Source organism: Fundulus heteroclitus, chromosome 2, assembly GCF_011125445.2.
Source record: "Fundulus heteroclitus isolate FHET01 chromosome 2, MU-UCD_Fhet_4.1, whole genome shotgun sequence".
In the NCBI taxonomy this organism is placed as follows: domain Eukaryota; kingdom Metazoa; phylum Chordata; class Actinopteri; order Cyprinodontiformes; family Fundulidae; genus Fundulus; species Fundulus heteroclitus.
This window is the reverse complement of record NC_046362.1, coordinates 7,063,472-7,085,344: the sequence shown is the minus strand read 5'-3', so window position 1 is coordinate 7,085,344 and position 21,873 is coordinate 7,063,472. Positions and strand designations below refer to the sequence as shown.

Below are 21,873 nucleotides of genomic sequence, written 5' to 3'. Positions count from 1 at the left end.
TTATGAGCTGATTCAAATTATTTAAGCATTACAAATATGCCTTTTCAGGAGCCAGAGATAAACAAATTTATTACATTTCTGATTGAATCAAGTATTTTTGATTTTGTGTTTTTTATGACTTAATCCGGCAAGTCTGTCTTCAAGTGAGCCTGGGGCCCATTTGGCTGGATCCCCTGGACTGATTTCTTTTATTTCATTCTCTTTAATGCATAATAAATTGGACAACATGTCCTCAGGACTTTAACTCAAATGCAGACTTTTGTGCATTAGAATCTTTTTTGAACTACTTTACTAAAATTAGCTAATATACAGGAAGTGCTTTCATAGGAAATACTGACCCAAGTCCAGTTCTTAGATTGCGAGACCAAAAATAATAATTAGTTTTTCCACCGAGCCTAAATAGTTTGCAAACTGGGTGACCATCTTTTAGAAAGCAACTGAGCAAAATCTGTTTTTAGCTTTGGATCTACAGTGATTACACATCCCCTTCCTACAGAGAATCAGACTATTTTTGTTTAAATAGGTAAAAAAAATCACAAATACAAAACCTTCTTTGGTTCTGTTTTTTAACTTTCATTTATTGATTTTGTTTTTTGCCCTCCAGGACTTTTGACTTTGTGCAGGTTTTGACACCCCTGACTTAGATAATACCTGCCAATTCCTTATTCTTTCATAGTTTTGTTATTTGGAAACTATGTTCTAAATGTAATCTACTTTTAAAACCCGTCATAACAAGTCTAAACACGAACAAGTAATTATAAATGACAACATAATGAGCGAGGTGCAGTGTGGTGACTAAATGAGAGAAAATGTTGAATTTCAGAACAAACACGACACTGAAGGCTTTTATTTTCATAAGCCGGAAGGAAATCTGTAACGACGCTGCTAGCTAAACAGTGAAAGAATAACATTTGGTAAGTTCATTTTGTTCTGAAACAAAAGCATTTATGACACACTGAGTTGAAGAGACGATGGTGCGGTGAAACCCAGCAGTATTAACTACAGCTGACATCAACAGATTATCTACCATTTATTGACCGCCCTCCGAAACATCACTGGCTGATATCCAAGAGGAAGGGAAGTATTCACATGCAGCTCACTGGCAGTCTGGCTATGGTCTATATGCTGACTTGCTTTCACTACTCATCACATAAGATAAAGATTGTTAATGTAACTTGAGTCCCAGACCACGAGTCTAAGTCAAGTCCCAAGTCTGTAAAACACTATGCCAGGTCTGTATCCTTCGTTTTTGTGAATTAGGTGTGATACAAACTCAAATCACCATATTTGGAAAGCAGCAACAAACTTAACAATATTTTTTAAGATTGTAGACGTCCCACATATGTTTAATATCTGCTGAACATGTCCAGCTTTGCTTATCGGGGGATTTGCTGTTATTCTTCTACCACTCTGACGATTTCTTCACCTTTCTACAAAGCCACTGCACTTTGACACATGACGTCTTTGCTACCGATCACTGACAAAAGCTTTATTGAGACTCACTGCAAGACATCAGAATTATCCCTTGAATGGGGCTGATAACATAGTAATTAGGTCCCCCACCCTATTTTGATTTTTAATTATCTTCCAGTCCTCCAAGGTAATCGCTTCACTTTCAAATGCCTTTATACCAGAAATCCAGCCTTCAACATTCTCACCTACACCTCTGACTAAGAAAACCCTATTTTAGTTTCCTGTTAATGTTTAAGGGAACATTTTGTGGACTACATGGGAGTGCAGTGATTAACGGAAGAGGTGATAAGGACATAGTTTGCTGTCTTCTTTTTACACTGATTGAACTGCAGTGCTGTCAAAGTTTCAAACATGGTTGCTCTTCCCATAATAATTCCCAAACATAAGGCGTAGTACTAGAATGAGAAACAATTACTGTTTGGTAATGTTTCTTGTCCAATCTCAGTGAAACTTTACCGATCCCCCACTGAGACTGCTCTAGTTAATGATTGGCTCACCTGTCAGCCAGCTCCGTGCTGAATCTGCCAAGCTCCTCCCCCACAGCCGCCTAATCCGACGTGTTTAAAATCAACAACAAGGTGCTCGTTCGCTGTTTGAGAAAGCCCGCAGCCAGACTTTGTTGTTTGGTCTGCTAATCCATCATAAGCCAGCGGCATCAGTCAACCATAGCGGCTTGAGGTGAGCTTGAAAGCTTAATGAGGGCCGGAGGTGTTTGCCTCGGCGTATTGATAGCGTTTGTGTTTTTTTGTGTTGATTTATGCTTCTTGACTCAGACTGCCTGATGCCTTTGACTCGCCGAGGAAAGCAGTCGATGAGATTGCAGCAGATTTTGAAAAGTCCAAAAAAAAAAAATTGCGAATTATGTCCTAGGTAAATAATGTTGATGGCGCCTGTTTAGAAAGCTGAGTTGACACAGAGTATTTATCAGATAGTAGAAAAAACCTGAAGACAGGAAATGACAATATCCATGACACAGGTTCTAAATCTGAACTCGGCTTATGCAGATATAAACAACATATGTTAGAACTGCACACATGTGTTGCATATAAGAACTTTATTCTGCTGTGTGTGTGTGTGTGTGTGTGTGTGTGTGTTTGTGTTTTTTTCTGGCTAAGGGTTAGGATGAGGACTTGCAACAGTTTAGAGATGTAAATGGGTTTAGGTTGCCGCCCGGGCAGTAGGCGAACGAAGCAGCTTGTTTCATGTCTTGTTTCATGTACGCAGAAAAAGTCCCATGTTTACATTTAAGTGCGCATTTGACATTTACTTTCTATCACAACAACACAAGCATGTTTCATTGGGACTTTATGCCACAGACCAACACAAAGTCGCGCACAGCTGAGCTGAAGAGAATGGGATACATGATTTTTGAATTCTTTTACAAATTAAAATCGGATGAATGTGTTGTGCATTTGTACTCAACCCCCTTTACAACGAAACACTTAAACCCCTCATTAGTAAATACCACCCACCTGTGTGTGATTTATTCTCAGTATAAATCCAGATGTTCTGTCAAGGCCTAAGGGGTTTGTTTGAGAACATTAGTCGTCAAACATCATGATGAAGACCAAGGAACACGGCAGATAGGGCAGGGAGAAAGTTGTAGGATTATGTTATAAAACAATATTCCAAGCTTTGTGCATCTAACAAAGCGCTGTTCAATCATCCACAAATGAAAAGAGTATGGCACAGCTGGCAAGGTATGGCCGTCCTAGGCAGAGGTTTACTTTCCAGCAGAATAATTACCCTAAATATACCCCCAGAACTCCAACAGGGCAACACAAACACTGAATTAATACAAATACGAAAGGCTGGTTTTCTTTTTAAAGTTCATCAGAAATCCAAGCCGTGATTCTTTCCGTAGCTTGATAGGTTTGAGGGGCACAAACTAAGATGCTGGAAGACATTTCAAAGTCGGTATTTTAACATATAAACTAAATTCTGAACAAGGAACACTGGCACATTAAGAAAAAGCCCCAAGGAGTTTATAAAAAGTAAAGGAGGTTTAGAAGTGCTCCCAGAGTGACTGCATGCCAGCTGGTCTTTTTCAGTGGCTCTTCTAAAACACAGAAGTTCACAAAATAAATGAGCTCACATAGAAATGAACTGAACGTGTTGCCTTAATTAGTTTAAATGATGCCGTGATACATGCAGGCACTGAAAGCTGTTAAATAAACTGAACACAAGGCCGACCACAAGATCAGTTGAATAAGATTTTACGGCCTTGCTGCTGTCATTAATTTCCAATAAAGAAGCTTAAGGAAATCTTGGCTGCTGATGAGAAGCGTTGATGTGGTTAAACTTGTTTAAAGGTTGACACTTTGCTTGGTCCGGAGTGAGGGTGCCTCCTCGTGATCCTCTCCAGCAGGATCCCTACTGCTGTCCTCTCCTCTTGAGTGATGCTGGTACTGACACTTTGACGGGGCAAACCCGCCACCCGTGGCCCTCAGCGAAGCAAGGCAGCCTCATGCCACAAAGCGTTGGGCTTTCAGAGCAGCAGTTGTGCATCGGACCGCACTAAAGTCAGAGCCGCCGTTGCTGCAATTGTCTTTGAAGTTGTGGTTTTGTCTGTGGTGGGAGTGATGTGGTAGAAGAACTGTTGATGCCAACTAAATGTCACAACACGGGCAGAAAGCGTATGAACGGCAGTTATGCTTTTATTCAGTGAGAGGAACAAATAAAGCTCAAAGATAATGGAGGAAAACTAGGTTGATCATTGCTGTAATGTTTGACCCGTCTGTGTTGATTTCCTTTCTAACAGCTATAACACATGCAAACTTAGTTATGTAAGGATGGCTTTAATTAAACAAGTACATGTAACAAAAATTGTCTGACTTGGGAAATAATTACTTTGCTCGTTCTTTCATAGGGTAGTAGTAGTTTTAAATCTAACAGAAAATGAAGGGACTGGAAGACTATTCCCAGTTTTGGATCAAATATTTGTTCCTAAAGCTGCTGTTATACCGAATCTTATCTTCCCATAGAGGGAAATGAATTAGTTTCATCTGTCCGACTGGTTAAAGGCACGGCTTTAATGTACTTTTATTGAGGCTAAATAAATAATAGGAAAAATATTGAATAATCCTGAATAGAAATTGGAGAAATGTGCGAAGAATAAAGCACAGAGATTTACAGAAGTGCTCTCAATAATGAACATTTCAGAAGGAATGGAAAAAGTGTGCAGAAAATATACAAATAAATAGACACTCTACACAAGATGAAAGAGGGGAGAAAGTATTTTCTGTTTTAATGGTCATATGAAGTTTGCTTGTGTGATGCCTTTTTCCCTCTGGCTGTTGATGGCTGCACGGAGCACTTCTCACTTTCCAAACTGATGCGTAAACGCTCCAAGACGGGCAGAGAAAAAGGCACATTCATCTGCAGCAATGTGCTTCAAAGTCCATCAATTTGTGCCATTTGATTTTTTTTTTAACACTCCTCTATTCTCCTCCCAGAGCTGTGTAGACAGAGGCGCTGCTGCTCTTGTTTCTTTTCCACCTTTTTCCTGCGTTTTTTTGTCGGTCATTTGACCAAATACAATTGTTTTATACAAACAAGTAATCACAATAAAATACTGACAGGTGAGTGCACATTCATTTCAAATAGATGTAGTAAAATGACCAGTACGGGGAGTAAACATTACAAACAAATCAAAATAATAATGAGGACATAAATAGGATGCGTTGAAAGATTTTGATGCTGCGTGACAATTATTTAATTTTGCTAAATTTTAAGGTTTCTTAATCCAGTCTAATTGGTTAACTTCTCCTCTTTGATTACGAGGAGCGCATTTGTGTGTGTGTTTTTTTTTGTTTTGTTATTTCTACTATCAACCAATCACAGCTTTTAAGACAGCATCACACCTGGCAATGGGGTCAACCTCCTCACTAAGATAAAAATTTCTGCCATCTCCTTCCTCAGAGTCTCTTTCAGCAGCAATCTGAATCATTCCTGAGCTAAGACTCCTAGGTAGGACTTTTTAGGCTAAGATAGGAGCTCTGTAAGATGACTCTGAGAATCTTTGTGAATACAGGCACTGGTATATTTAAAGGTCACAAAAAGTGTTCTGTATTTTTTTCCTCCCAATTTCTTTGATAAATTCAATGATCTAGAAAAATATTCAGACAGCGTCTAATTTCAGTCACTGGCCAATTAATTGGTGAATCAAAAAAACGTCAGCAGTGTTCTGATGGGGTGTACATAATCAAAATGCACAAAATAAATAAAATCATTCTACCATTATCAAGCACAAAAAGACAAACATTTGCTACTTCCTGAATCCTAAAAGGGAAAAATATTTAACCTAAAAGGAACAACAACTTGATATTGTTGCTTAGTAAATTGCATCTTAAAAAAAGGAATCTGAAAATTTGGATCAATAAAGTATGAACAAACTGCTGTATTTAGAAAATATAATTTTCTCACTGAGACACATTGAAGTAACTACCTACAGGAATGATAACATTTTCTCTTCTTTTTCATTCATAATCTACCCCTTTCATTCCCTAAAGTCAACATACCTAAATCTTGGCTGGTTGACGTCTTAGCATTAGTCTTGCTTGTGAGAGGCTAGATTATCTGTCAAAGTCCCATGGAACGGATGCTGCTTGAAGAGTAACACTGCAGACTTAGAATTCATAGTTAAATGTTAAACAAGCCACATTTAAGATAATTACCTCTGTATTCTGCCATGTCATGGTGGTCAATAGGTACGTTGTTTGACTCGCAACCTAATTTGCAGTGAACCATTGTAAACTGTGTTTCTATCTAATTCTCATGCCAATTTTGAGCGCGCTTTTAAAATATCACAAAAAAGAAAATGTGCATCAAACGTGTTTCCAATTTACTGGTTTGTAGTGAATTAACCAGGAGACGCACAGCGTAACATCATTATACGTTGGCTGTAATAAACAGGAAGTAGATGTTGCTAACTAGCACGGACCACAGATCAGTAATGGACTGAGGCCATGAACGTGCCGACCTTTTTTTAACAGATGAGATTAGAAATGTTTGCGTCTCTTCGTCGGTCCAAACGTACCTGTTGTTGCTTCGAGACGTGTTATCGAGCGTTATGGGAATATCCCAGAATACGCTGGCAGCAGAAACGACCGATCAGTCATCTAAGGTAAATGTTCGCTACATCAGAACTGATTTAACAAATGTTTCCATCTCCTCTTTAGCACATTTACTTTTTTTTCTTCAAAAAAGTCAAAAACCACCTTAAGCGAGCGTGAAACCTTTTTTGCGAAATTCAGTGTGTTAAGTAGAGTGTGTCTGTTTCCATCAACCCCTTCTAATGCGCTACTTCCAAATGTGCATTAAAAAAACGCAACTAATGTCACCCTTTCTTATAATCCTCATCTGTCTTCATCTTGTCTGATGCACGAGACATTGTATATCTACACAGTACCGGGACAGACTACATTGAAATTTCCTGCACTCCTAGGGACTCCAAGTACACAACCAAATTAATTTAAGGGCTAAAAATTATTTTGCATGATATGTCCCCTTTATTGTTGTTCCTTGCTTTGGAAAAAGGGGAAAGGATCAGTGCTCCTATGTTGTAGAACAGTTTATAGAAAGCCATTATAAACCAACATCTAGACTCTGATAGGAAATTGGTTCATTATGTTATAAATTGTAAAACATAATGTAGTGTACAGATGGGTAAATTTTAGATGACCTCTGAATGACCACAGGCTGTCACTCAGACTTTGGCTGGGCTGGGGAGAAGCTGGATTTAGCTGTCAGACCAGCCTGCCAGCCACTGCTGTGAAAGCCATCCCCACAGCATGCCGCTGCCACCACCATCTTTCACAGATAGTGTTCAGGGTTACCTGCAGTGATACTTTTCATGTGCATGTGTGGTGGAAAACAGAACTGTAAGAAGATATTTTGCAACCTTTTGTTTACGGGTCTTTTTTTAATTAGTGCTATTCCTTTTAGATTCGTATCACGGCTTGTTGATTTCTCTGTTGAGATAAAGAGATGTTTTTCTCGCAGTATACAGTTCCCCAGATTTATAGACAGCAGTTCGTTTTTATCGGCGACATAGGTCAGGGGAAGCCACAACCCCATACTTTCATTCCTTTGATAGATGTGTAGGATTTCAACACATTCTCTGCTCCGTTGACCATCTGTTTGTCACCGAAACCCATCGAGCCCGCCAGACTGCCAAGTGTCACATTACGCCCCAGCTGGCTCAGCCCAGCAGAGCTGTAATCCCTGCCTAATCTGAGACAGCTTTGTGTCCTATCAATGAATGCACTGTACATGCATGAGGAGGCAGAAAAACACAAAAATGTACACACATTACTGGCATTAATTAGCCTATTTAAGGCGATGAAAAAGAAAATATTGTGCATTTACGCCTGCTTTGGTTACGCATGCGAAGGCTGCGCAGAAGCATATGTCTAGTGCAATATTTACCTATATTAGCAGTTTTGCACGTGCTACTGTGAATTCTAACATTAGTATGTTTGGCATGCCAGCAAGGCAGAAATGTGCAGTCTGTTGCGGAGGACAACACTAAAGTAGGACAAATGGGGCAGCCCCAACAGATTTCCATCACATGTATTTCACTTCCCACATTGGCAACACCAGACAAGAAGAAAGTCTGTCTCACTACAGTCTCGGCGGACTCAGCGAGGGGAGCGTGGGCTGCTGCAAAACTGGAGTGATTCTCCTTGGTGTCATTGGGTACGCTAGATATTTTTCTGCTCCTCCTAATGAGGCCTGTGTTTCTGCAACATAGGTCCACGCCACGGTTTTAACATTTCATCTGAAGTGCCCACTAAAGTAGATCCTGGCTAATGTAAGGAGAAACTCATAAAAGACCATGTGCAACTTGAGATAAGAAAGAAGGATGGGCGCTGCATTTTTATTGGCAGAATTTCTCCACTTGGAAGCGTTTTAGTTTGTGGGCAGATTGGCTCCATGGGTATTTTAAAAAAATGGTTGCAGATCAGTGTATTCTATTCTGCGTCTAGCAACTTTTCCCTGCAACTTTTATGTGTGCCTCAGCTTCAACACACCTGAGTACAATAATCAGGTTGTTAGCAGGACTGTGGAGGACTTGACTGCAGACTGAGGAGGTAATTCAGCCGTGTGATTCAGGTTTGTTGGATCAGAGACCTCCAGGACTGGAGTCGGCGATCCCTGGTCAAGGTTAAGATGCTGCTATAGCAAAACAGTTTATGCAATCATCTTCAAACTAAATTATATCCGTTGTTATTGTGCACATTTAACTTGTTGCTTTTGAGAATAATGAGATCAGTGCTGAGATGACCGACCAATCATGAACGTTGACAGGTCCATTTGTCCCAGTGAAATGGGACATAATGTCTAATGCGCTAACACTAACTGAATGCCTTACGAGCCAGTTTACTCTATATTTAATTTGTTTTCACTCATTGATGTTTTAATCAAAGCAACGAGCGTGGTTCATGATCTAAATTAAACGAGGGAGCAGGGGTGGTTGACTTAGTCACAGATTGAATCATAGGAATGAATGATCAAGAACCAATTAGATTTCGCTGCACATCAATTTGAGGCATGTCCTTTTTACCAGTGCCAGTAAATGTGTAGCTTAGTATGTGAGACAGTTTGGAGGCTGGATATGAAAAAGGAAGCAGTTACTTTATAAAATTGTTGTACATTGAAATGTTTGTAAAAGAACCAAGCTGAAGTCAAGCCTCCATCTGTTATTCCTTTGTGCGTAAGTGATAAGAATCCTGAAACCGAAAATTGAGGAGGGACAAAATGATGCAGCTTCTTTTCCAAACATCAGTTTATCTCACCAGCTTCTATGTAATAAATGAGCCAAAACTCCGCTAATGCAATCTGAAGTTTGGGGTTATTTCCTTTGGTCGTGGAACTTTTCTAAGCCTGACACGGGTTGGTTTCTTTGCTCCATCTATACCAAAGTTTTTGAAAGTTAGGGTTTCAAAACTACAAACACTTCCATGTCCTTATCTCCCTGGAGTTTAAATGTCTCTGTATCAGAAGAAGAGATTTTGACTTGAAGCTCCTGATTTACTGGTCCATCTACTTCCTAACCATCATTTATAGTCATGAGATTTTTATTTAAGTTTCTCGTACCTTCAGAATCTCAAACTATTTTATTACTGTTTGTCATATTCTTTATGCTACTCCAATGTTATGCTTACTTTACTTCCCCATTCAAGTCCAAGTATTTAAAACTAGATTTTTTTTAAATATACTCCTGTTGAACATACAAAGATACTTTCATTTAATTGACCAATTTTAATCAATCATCCTTTTTTTCTTTTTGGGGATTTTCTGTAGCTAAAAGTTAGATTGAACCTCACACACTACTGCAAATCGTACATACAATGACACAGACGCACCGAAACCTTTCCTTTTTCTTAGACAGGCCTGTCAGGACGCTGTGAAGTGCTCTGAATGTGAATTCAGTGGTGAGTTTTGCATCCATTAGCATGCCAGGCTGTCAGTCTCCATGCTGACACCGTCTTTCTGCCTGAAAACTGCTCTCCCGACATGCCCATTCACTTTTAGAGGGGGCGTTTTTCTTCCTGTAAACGTTCTAATCTTGTTCCTCCGCAGATTGCCGCTGCTGTTTGGCAATATTTATTGCTATGGACAAATGTGGGGACTTATCTGAAGCCAAAGATGGTCTCATCTTGACATTACCATAGCAACAAAATGTCCCAAGTATTCTCTCAAGAGCTTGGAGGTGGAGGGTTTGCTTCTGCCTTGTGGCGTCACCATTAGCAACAGAGGTGGACGCCGCTCTGTCTGCTGTTTCCGATTGGTTGTGATGGACGTGCCTATTAGACCCGCTACCATTTCTTCACCCTTCTCCCATAAAATTGAACCACAATCAAGACAGTACGGCTCATCAGGGATGAAGAGTCCCAATCCTGCTCCTTGACGGAACTCCAATTAATTGTCAGAGCAGCTTTATAGCCTGTCCATCTTGAGAGACAGCGCTGGTGCGGTGTGCCTGGCATGAGATTGGACAGCAGCGAGCGACAGAAAGATCTAAAAAGGAATTGAACGGTTTGAATAGCTGTAGTTTGTCAGACATATATTTTCGTTATTCGATAAATCATGTCTGTGACAGCAGTGTGTTCAGGAAATTAGGGAGAAAAACAAGGCCATGACAAAAGGTGTGCTTAACGGGGGAGGCATGGCGTTGTGGTTTTTTTGCCGTGTCTAGCCAAGTGCTCCATAAACAGTCCTGGTCATGTACGTTTTGGGGGCGTAAAGGTTGATTATCAAAGGATCAATATAAATATGATCAGATCAAAGTGAAGGACATCAACAATGGCTCAAGAGGAACAACAGATTTAATTACGGTGGCTTTAGAGGACACTTGTTCTTGTTTGAAAAAACTTGCAATGTTTGCAAGGCATACAGTACAGCTTTTGTGTATGTTTTAGTGGCCAGTATTAGGCAAAGAAGTCATGTAAAAATATTTATCTTACCTTTGGCTTTTTGTTTCTGAAAATTGCTGACCTTCTTAAGCTGAGGAAATCGTTGCAGATTTCACTTGGTGTTAAAACTTACAGACTATTTTTATTTTAATAACTGCACTTGCTTCTGGATCACAGACCACAGGATTGCTCAGACCAACTAAAGCCAACTGAGCGCAGGAAACTCTTGTGAAACATCTCGTGACAATTTGAAGCTGGAACAAACCCACCTGTAGATGTCTGTAATAGAAAATATTGTCTACTATGAATGGGTTAAATTTCTCTGGCACTCTCCCATGAAAAAAAAGAGATACAATTTAGAATATGTTAAGTTTCACCCACAAGTGAAAGTAGTTTGGATGTTGTTGATTGTTCTCTTTGTACACGTTAAATGTTTGGAACTTGGGATAAGAGGAAAAGCATCTACCACTGCGACTGCACAGGTCTTTTGTTTAGATGTTTAATATCTTCTGAGGTTAGAAAGTTATTGAAGTATTGAAGTTAGCCCGTGTTCTCTCACTAAGGAGTCAATGGTGCCGGAGATTCAACTAAGTAGCTAGGTGAAGGACAGCGCGCAGCAAGTCACTGCCTTGCGCACACCCAGAAAGGGGTATGTTGACCAACGTAACTTGTTGTGGTTTCTCATGGCACCTGCTGCCTACAACATTTTCATTTGATAACGTGATTGGCTAAAACCAATCTTTGGTAGGCGGGAACTTGGTGTCGCTTCGCCCAATCAGCTCGGACAGTTCTGCTGAATGACTCTCCTTTCTTCGAACGGATTCGATTGATAATGTGCAGAATGGAGAGTGCTACACATTATCAATCTGGCAACTTTGGTAAATAGAGGAAAACTCATCTACATATTGAGCAATTGTAAGGAAAATCTTTTTTTTTTTTTTTTACCTTTAAACTTGCACAATGCTCCTTTAATTGTGTTTTTAAAAGATTTTGTGTTCTGTTCTCGCTTCTGCCGGTCTGCCCCAGGGAAGTTGTGGCTACAATATAGCTCAAAGCTGCCAGCGTGTGAATGTATGTGTAAGTGGGTGAATGACTGAATGTAGTGTAAAGTGCTTTGGGGTCCTCTAACTTCATAATGCGCAATACAAGTATACAGCATTTACCATTTCACTATTGTGTTTAACCATGTTTTGAATCAGTTTATTTTGATCTGGAGCTCCAAAAATGTTGGATAGCCTTCTCAGATCTTCCATTTTAGCCTAATGCAGCAGCACTGAAAATCCAGAGAAAGGACAAGTGCAAGAGATTATAAAATCTTTAAAAACTGCTTATTTAGACAGATTTTATTGGCACTTTGAAGCTTAGAGAAACCACAAGAGCTCACAATAAAACTTTACTTCTTCACACTGACCTTTACCCTTGCCTATGAGCCACTGCTGGTGATCAACTAGTAGAAAAGATGAGGTTTGTACTTTTTCATTACATTATGTTACAATCCTCAATCCATTACAGTTTTGCATGGATTAATTAAGAGGAACATGGTTAGAATCACAATAAACCTTATCAGCAAATCCATTTTTGCAAGTACTGAATAGTTTTTCTAAAACCCATCCTCTCAGTCAATCCGCTTTCTGTTGTACCAACAATGAGACTTATTTGCTGTTAGGGCAGCAAATGCAGTGAGAGGGCCAATTTTAGTGCAGTCCCTTTTTAAAAATAAGCCTAAGCATTGTTCCCCCATCCAAACACTCTCCTCAATCACAGGGTTCTATTCTGCTGCCATTTCTGTTTGCACTAATGCAGAATATTTCCATTATTTCTGCAATAAGACATTTAATAAGCACTCAGCCGAGTGAAGAGCAGCTATAATTACAGTCAGTCAGGCGCTGAGGCTGAGGGGGGCCAAAACGTCACGGCTATTTTGAATGTGGACAAGTGTCGAACAAGGAGTGATCTGATTTGCGTAGAGCTATTGGGGAATGCTTGTGGAAGAGCTCTGGGTAATTACCAAGGATTTACTCTCAAAGTGTCGAAGACAGACAGCTTAAGTGGTAACATTAATGTATGCTGTGTTGCTTGAGACATTTTAAATGTCAGCCGGTGTGTATTTGTCCCGGTTTGAGTTGGCAGCCACCCGTTCTGAATGTTCTTAAACTAAAGATGAACAAATGGGACTTCTTACAAATTTTCAGTGGATGAACAGCAAAATTACTTGTTTTTCTTCTTTATGGTGGCAGATTTTTTCGGTCTTTATTGTTTTAAAAGTTTGACGTGCCAAAACGTTTTGGCGTTGATATAAGACGATATGAGAACAGCATTTGAGATCAGCATTCAAATGATAATTTTCTATCCTTCCTGCTGTGAGCGGTCCTTGATTATTTTCACTGGAAGCAGCAGCAAAATCACATCTGGTGTGTAACATAGAGGTCACTGTCAAACTGCGCTTTACTGTTTCAGAACATTTGACAACATAGTTGGGAAATTCTTAGCTGCCTGTAGCGTACTATATTCGCAATCAGCAAGACCAAATTCACTTAAGCAGCAATATCTTTGTATTCCCTACAAAAGTAAATCCTCAATTCAACTCTATTTGCTTTTGAAGACTATTATTTCCAAATCAAGCAGGTTAAACGCTCTGAAGGATAAAACACAGCCTCTCTGCTGCAATGTATTCAGCCTTCCTGTTATTTGCTGAAATTTGCTGTTACTAATGATAGCTAATAGTTGTTTTTCCAACTTGGTGGTGTATTCGATTGCAAAAATATTAGATTTTTCTGTTTTGAAAATATTGTCTGATTTTTAGCTGCATCTCTAATTATATGAAAAAATGAATCCATCCATCCATCCATCCATCCATCCATCCATCCATCCATCCATCCATCCATCCATCCATCCATCCATCCATCCATCCATCCATCCATATGCATTTAATGACTGGTAATGATCTGATCAATGATTTGATCAATGCGTCATTGAAAAAAATTGGGTCACTGTTTCAAAGGCCAAAAAAGTTTTTGCATTAGAGGAAACTCTAATGCAACTCATAGATTTTAGTTATAGCGCTGATCGAGTGGGTGTTCAGTTCTTTCCCTCCAAACAATAAATGACAGCCCTCTGCCGGGTGCTTGAACGAAAACGTTTTGACTAAACTCAATAGTGATTCATCCCCTGGGAACCATAAATGTTGATACCTAAATGCAAAATGAGATTCTGCAGGAACAAAACTCTGGTTTAAGTGACAGTAAATTTGCCTGGGACATAAACAGATGTCTGGAACAAAATACCTCTAAAGAGCTCTGACGGAGAGACAAAATGGCAAACGGCGCAGCTGATGCACTGATGCACTGATGCTTCGGTTTATTAGAGATGATGCTTTCCTTCACTTAACCATGTGGTGCAAATTAAATTGGCTTGTTAACATTTTTCACGTTGAAAAGGGTTTCTTGTTTGTTTGTTCGTAACATCGCAGTTCAAACTTTTTGTACCGCATGGCTTTGGCTGCACTCAGGCAGCTATTTACAAATTTATCACTAAGTTGACCTTTAATGAATGTTGTTGTTTTGCAGAGAGAAGACATGTTGCTCATCCACTTTTCTGCTTTTTTTTCACCCTTTAAATTGTCCAGTTGATCTTTACTTGAATATTTCCATGTGTTTATCATTTCATGTCCTTTTTTATTTTATGTAATTGGGGACAAACTGTAAAGTTTATCTAAACTGGAAAGTGTTCTCGAGCTATAATAATTTTCTAAGAATTTAAGCTTGGTACTCTCAAGACAGAAAACACAAAATGATAGTGAAAGTGGGCCCGGTGGTGTACATTGACGGTAAATATATAAGATCAAAGTTACAATATTTATCACAAGTATTAAAAGCAGAAAGCGTCATTTAATCAGTGATCAAAAACCAATTATCCTTTGATTGGTTCTGTTCAAACAATGAAAAAGTCTGATTGATTTCATCTTCACACATTAAAACTGGAATCTCTCGCTTGTGTTTTTGCTGTCATGCACAGCTGACTGCCAGCTATCAGGTGGACCAGAGTAAGCTGTATTAATTTAGTACTGTCTAAATTTAAAAGGATCATCTGATTTAAAAGGAACTGTATTCATAGGGACTATATGACAGAGGACTGTAGTGGTTTTGAAACCATGGCTGGAAACCGGCCATTGCTGATTTATTTATTATCTCCAGGACAACTGCATTGCATGATATTGATATATATAATTATTGCTAAATTTCACAATCTTTAACATTTAGATTATTGTCACGTTTATGGAAAGCCAAATGTGCCATAATTTAATGAATTTAAACACTTAAAAGGGTCATTAAATATTGAAAACTGATAAAAAATAGAAGAGTAATGTGCTGCATTTTGCATAATTAAATTCTACACTAATATTGGTATTCTCAACCTAATCCATTGAAGTCAGTGGGTGGGGTTAACACTGCTCCAGTCCAGATGGTTGGTGTAGGATGGAGTGTCTGCGCAGGTCATCCAATAACATCTTAGTCTGTTTCACGATTCAAACTGACAGTTTAGATTATATCTTTGTATGCTGAATCACAGGAACCATGAAATAAGAAATACTGAAATACTTCTTTACCTTTTTGCATATTTTTCAATGTTGTCAAATGTTGCATTATTGTTGACTTGTTTAAATAATGATGTAGTGATCTATTTATTGGATTTTGACTTTTTTAATCCTACACAGGATTTCATATTTCAGCTCTTAATAAAATACACAATTCTAACCCATAGCTGTTTGGAGTAGCTCATTTTTTAAAAGTCAATGTCTGCTATCTCTTTAGTAAGTTTTTAAATCACTGCATCAATAGGATTATGCCGATTTTGTATTTTTATACAGCATTTATTTCTTTGATAGTTCCTAGTTTTCCACCATACTTGATGTTGCGGCACATTTCCTTTAAACACATCCCCTAAGGTAAGCTTCTAGACTATGTAATAGAGGAAATAATGTAGTAGTCATATCCCTGTGTCACCCTGAGCTTTGCCAGAAGGTTGCTCCAGCTAGTAATGCTGGCGATAATTGGTTCTCCTTCTGATATTACTGGCAGCCTGTTGCTGTTATCCTGCCAGGCCTGCTGAGCCACTGCCCTGGCTCTGTCACTCCCACCTTATCCTCTCCGAGCTGCTGGAGATTCTGTGTGTTTTACTGGGTCACACTGAAACCAGAGATGGGGAACCTGCCTGGCAACATAAAAGCACTATGATCTAATGAGCTAAATTACACGTTGCGTTTGAGGTGCTGAGTCTTTTTGGTCATACATAGCCTTCTTGTAGTTTGCTTATCCTTCCTGTTTGAAGAATAGACAGGGAGTGGTACAAAGAAAGCCTGGTGGGTAGAAAATAAAGCAGAGGGATGAGCTAAAGGATAGTAGATTTTACAAGCTGCGAATGCATCTAAAGGTAGTCTGGTTGTTTTCCAGTTGTATTTAGGACACAAAGACTAAATACCCTTAAATGCTTTTTACAGTCCTTTAATTGTAATTTTGAACAAACGACTGCTTTGTAACATTTGAACTGAGCCATTACCAGCAAATCAACAAATGTTTTCCACACTTTCTTAACATAAAATATTTGCGGTGCAATGTGTTCTGCTTTTTAGCCAGGATGTTGACCTTAGTAATAATGCTATGTTCAGACCGAATGTGATTTGAGTGTCAGGGGCATCGTGTTTATATCTAAAGTCTGTGATGGACGTATATCTAGGCACGTTGAGAGGTCCTGCGGTGCATTTCCCCCGTCGGGTGGCTCGTTTTGAGATTTCAAGCGTCTGAGCGTACAAGCGGCAGACACTAGCGTTGGACACTCTCCCAGAGGACGTTCTGAAGCAACGGTGTTGTAGCACTCCCCCTTCTGCTACTCCACACTGCTGGTCAGCTGGCTAAAAGAAGGCTACTACACTCTTCCTTTGCGTACAGCGTAGACTAGTTTAACTGTTAGGGATTAGTTCCCGTTATGGAAAACTGAAACATTCATGGTGTAGAAACTAAAGAAGCACCATCTATAACTTCATATGGGTTTCAACTGTACATTTTTAAAGTACAGTTGAAAAGCAATGAGCAGCATGTCTGTGAAGAATACGACTGTAGGCTGGCCATTGGAGCAGATAGCCCCACTAACTAGGTAGCTAGTATTAGCTTGCTACATTAGTATTATTAAAGGGAATTATGGTTGTTCTGCTTCACGTTCCGGGGGATCACCTTATCTATTGGTTGTCCCACAGGCCAACCAATGGGTAACATTGGTGTTATGTGACACGCTCACATAACACCAATGTGCGTGAACGTTCCTTGCTAATTTCCTCTTTCTTGCTAATTTCCACATCTGGTGTTTATTTATCCAGTTAGCTTCGGTTTCAAGCATTCATTGAAGCTTTGCTGCCCCCACCATGCACTGAGTCGCGAGAAGTAAACTATCTTACAAGTTTATGAGAAGAAGATAGTCAAAATTATTACACCATGAGAATCTTTTACCTACCATATGCTAATTTTGACTTCATCCATCCACCCATCCATCCATCTTGATTTCAAAAGCCTCATTTGATGGGACGTTGCAGCTCTTGCAAGTTGCCCTTTAAGGCTGGTTCAGGCAACCTAATTATCTTAAGTCGGATTCCCTCGGTGCGATTATTGGCCCTGTTAGACATAATCTGTCGTCGCGAGAGAGTTAAAAGAAAATCTGTAGTCACTGGCTTAAATCGGTGGTCTGCGGTTGTGAATGGCAGGCACCCCAACAATGAATGACCGTCAAGAAGTATCAAGCAGTTTGAGAAATTGCCGATGAAAATTGTGCAACAGCCTCTAAACGTTGCACTTTTTTGCCAGGTTTTTATTTGGATCATTGATCCTCATTCATTGTTTGCTCTGTCTTCAGACATCGTTTTCTTGAACTCACACATCTTCAAGTTCTGTGTGATTTTGGATATCACTTTGTGTGCCAGGCTTTAGACCCTTCTGCTGCTTTTTCTTCATACAAACACTGGATAGATTCCATCGATAAGTAGCTTAATGTTAGCTGTATGTGTTGTATTGTTAAATTAAAAAAAATGTGGCTGGGGAAAGTCTCTTTAAAAAATGCTTAGGACTATTTCCAAATGACTGTGTACAGTCTCCTCATTGCAACATGCCATAAACCACTGGCCGCACTCCGTAAGCAGATAAAACCTTTGTAGAGTTTGATGCACCTTGATCACATCAGACAAGGGAGCCATTCTGAGTGCTGCTAAGTCTAAGTGGGCGGCGGAGATGGAGTGATGGGGACAGCATAAGAGAGAAATGGACTGTGAGGAAACAAAATGAAAAAAGCGTTTGTGTTTGTGATGTGTGGGCGGCTTAGTGGTATTGGAGGGTCGTTAAGACCCCAAGAGTCTAAAGCTGAACTCAGCGTGTCGCTACTGCACCTTACACTCAGTAGACCGAGGAAAGAATTTGCTGGCAGCGTTGACCTGTCGGGAATTTTAGGTGGGTGCCTCTATAAGTGTGTGCGTGCATATGGGTTTGTGTGGTCAGATTGTATTGCATCTCTTCGCCCCCTGACCAGTAATGACACCATGCAAGCATGCGGCACACCCTTTTCCTGGTTATAGACAGGAAGAGCATGCAGTGCGTGCCGTGCAACGTTCACATGCATAAACGGGCTCAGTAGCCGTGAAGTCAAAGCCTTAACTCTGGACACAGGTAAAGGAAAAACAAAAAAAAAGGTTTAATATGATATGATAACACTTCATGCATCTCGTAGTTTAATGTCTGCAGTGGCCGTGGTAGAACAAAGTGGATGTGGGCTCCGGTGCTGCTCTGGCATGTTGAGTAGTTCTGCTAATCCTGGTTTTCAGCTCAGTGGCTGTGGGCTGAGAAGCTGCTAGGCGTGCTATCACAGTCAGCTCTTTAATTTGTCAGAGTGTGTTTGGCACAATCTGGTGGTGGCCAAGTGAAAACAATCAAGTTTTTCTCGTGTCAATTACTCTGCAGAAAAAATTATCCCCGCACGGGAAAATTGAAAAATAATAGCTAATGGTTGTTGTTTTGGTTTGCATGCACTGCTGCTGTTCAATGTGCTGTGCCTCAAACAACCTGAAGCTGTTTATGAAACGAAAATAAAAGACAAAATAAGTGCAGCAATAACCGAGCTCAGCAGAGGATAGACGGCTGTTCTGGTAAAAGAAATCTGTTTTTCCTTTATTCCGTGTTTGATTTTTACAGGAAAATTAAAACTGATGCCAATAGCTTTAACAAGTTGTGGCAGCAGTCCGCTTTGCAATTGGCAACATTGCAAGAAATGATTGCTTTTAACGTACGTTTGTGTTGCAGCCTAATCAGAACCGTTCTGGCAGCTGTGGCGTTGTGCAGCTCAGTTACTTGATGTTTATTTAAACACCAGGCCATGCACAAAATTGTCATATGGCTCCTGGCTGTGCTAAGTGGTTTGTGAATTCCTGCGCACAAATGCGTTTTCAAATTTGTGAAAGGATAACAGCTTTGAGCCTCTCAATACAATTTAAATCACATTAGTTCCAAAGAATTCATAAGCACGTCGGATCAAATTGTCTGAAAGAAAGAAGCAACTGAACATTAAAACATGGTACCATATATATATATATATATATATATATATATATATATATATATATATATATATATATATATATATATATATATATATAATGCAACATTTATATTGGACCTTAAATGGGGAAATTGACTCTTTTTGAAACAGTGTGCTTGTTTTTTCTGAATATAAAACGCTATTTTAACTTTTACAGGCACCTAGCTCTGGTGAAAAAAACCTTTATTAATTTCCATCAAATATCAAATAAATGTGGGACTTGTACTTAGTTATTTGAACTGTTCTTTTTTTTTAGGGTGACGTGATTAGAAAACGAGAAACTTCACTGTTGTTTTAGACAGTATAATTTACTGCACAAGTACGTATTTATTGTGAAATAATATAGCATCAATTTTAGGATCATTATTCTGTTGGAACATCTAGTTGTGTGCACATTTCAGCAATGTAGATGTTAAGCTGTGGTAAAGTTAAAGTATTTGATTCCGTGTATCCATAGTTAATGGACTGAAATATATAGCACTCAAACCATTTTACTCTAGAGCCACATTTACCCAGTCTGACTCACAGTAACGCACACATTTACACAGACCAGTTGGCAACGTGGTGATAATGTGACCTTGGAGAAGAAACTTGACAAACAACATATTTATCTTCCCACTGAGTCGTTGTCACTACAAGCTCTGCAATCCGTTCATCGATTCATACATTTTCCTATGCCTATCTCCAGTGATCATTGGTCAAGAAGCAGGGTACACCCAGAGCAGGGGCTGACCTGGGTGGGCCGAAGCCCAGAGGCCTACAGCAGTAGCGGGCTCACAGTTTTCAGGTCACATGATGAACTGAAAAAAATCCAGTTGTTTAGTAACCATTGATGTAATATATATCAGTGTTTGTAACTTGCTAAGACTTTTTTTTATCACTGATACAACCCGCTGGAAGCTCAGTCACTGGACACAATTACAGCTTCCTGAAAGGATCCGAGTTTCCACCTTATTTTTTAAAGCCACTTTTCTTATGTAAACTATAACACATCAATTGAGAAAAAGAAGAAAATTCTAATATAGTTTCCAAATTTCTGGAAATAGTCAAAATGGATGGGAGAAAAATCCCCAAAACAATAAGCCAAGACATGATCTGATTAGTCTCTCTCTGTTCTAGATCTAGGGAGAACAGATTGTTTTAGAGACAAAAGGCATGGTTGAAATATTCTGTTCCATAGTGTAGCTTTAGCAAGGAGAGCTTTAAATGTAGAGTAATGCTGATGTTCATTAATAAATCTGCTGTAGAATCAGCCTCTCCAGCTTTTCAGCTGTGATCTCCTGACTGCAGGAGAACAGAACATTTCAGGGGATCTGAATTTCACACACAACCAGGATTGTGTCAAAATAAAGGCACATCAGCTGAACATGCATCCTTCCTGGTTTGGATTTAAAGTATACAGTCATGGCTATTTCTGCAAAGAGGACTAGAGAAAAAGCACTTCTAAAAAAGTAAGAGTGCTATCTTTATTAATTTCCAGCACTCTGTTCAGGTTTTTAAAAGTTTTAGTTGTGTTACAAATTAAAAAGAGTATGTATTTGCTTGTTCCTTTACCCAGAATATACTGCAAATCTTGTAAAAAATGAACCATTTGATGTGCTGGTGGCACAGGGGTAGCGTGCACAGCTCATGTACAGAGGCCTTAGTCCTCGACGCGGCTGACCCAGGTTTGACTCCCGTCTTCGGTTCTTTGCTGCATAGCTTCCCCCTCTCTCAGCCTCCCTTTCCTGCCAGCAGCCAGATATCTGTGATATCTGCATTCAGCCCATGTCACTGTAGCTATGGTGTTTAAATGGGGTGTACGTAAGTCTTTGCACATGCATGTAATCTTGTAAATAGATCTCAGGGCATGTGGAGAAAAAACTTGTACTTTAAACTGTTTACTTTTTTTTTTGGAGTTTCTGTTTTATTGGTGGCTTAATTAAATCATTTAAATTATTACATGGATAGTTTTCTGCCATCATCACAGTTTGTGATGCGGTAAATGGGGACGGTTTTTATGGGAGGGCCTGCCAGACTCCTTAGCCGGAGGGCCTACCAGTAGATTAGGTAGGCCCTGGGTACACCAAATACAGGTTGTCAGAGTATCACAGGGGAACACTGGGATGCTTAGACAAGCAAACGTGGGACACCCGCTTTCCTAAGGGCAATTTAGTGTTAGAGAAATGAGTTAAAGCTGTGGTTGGTAATCCTGTTCAGAATCACTTTTTCTTATACTGGGTGAAATGGTCCTTCAGTTCTGACATTAGTCAATGTATTCAAAAAAGGCAGTTTAAAAATTAAATCTCTGTGGGAGCTGCAGGCCTGTAAAAACTCTGACCAATTTCTCCTATTCGCATGGAAAGGCAGTGAT

At 39.5% G+C, this 21,873-nt stretch overlaps 1 protein-coding gene across 13 annotated transcripts in view; it reads left to right on the top strand.

The window, feature by feature from the left end:
• LOC105926237 (pleckstrin homology domain-containing family A member 7) overlaps positions 1–21,873 on the top strand; it is a 222,529-nt gene that overhangs the window by 98,278 nt on the left and 102,378 nt on the right. The window contains exon 1 of one of the 13 annotated variants that reach the window (XM_036146593.1): positions 18,506–18,595. The exons of the other annotated variants lie outside the window; for them this stretch is intronic. The gene's annotated coding sequence lies outside the window, so the exon portion shown is untranslated. Of the gene's footprint in view, positions 1–18,505; positions 18,596–21,873 lie in introns of those variants that run through there. 13 annotated transcript variants of the gene reach the window in all.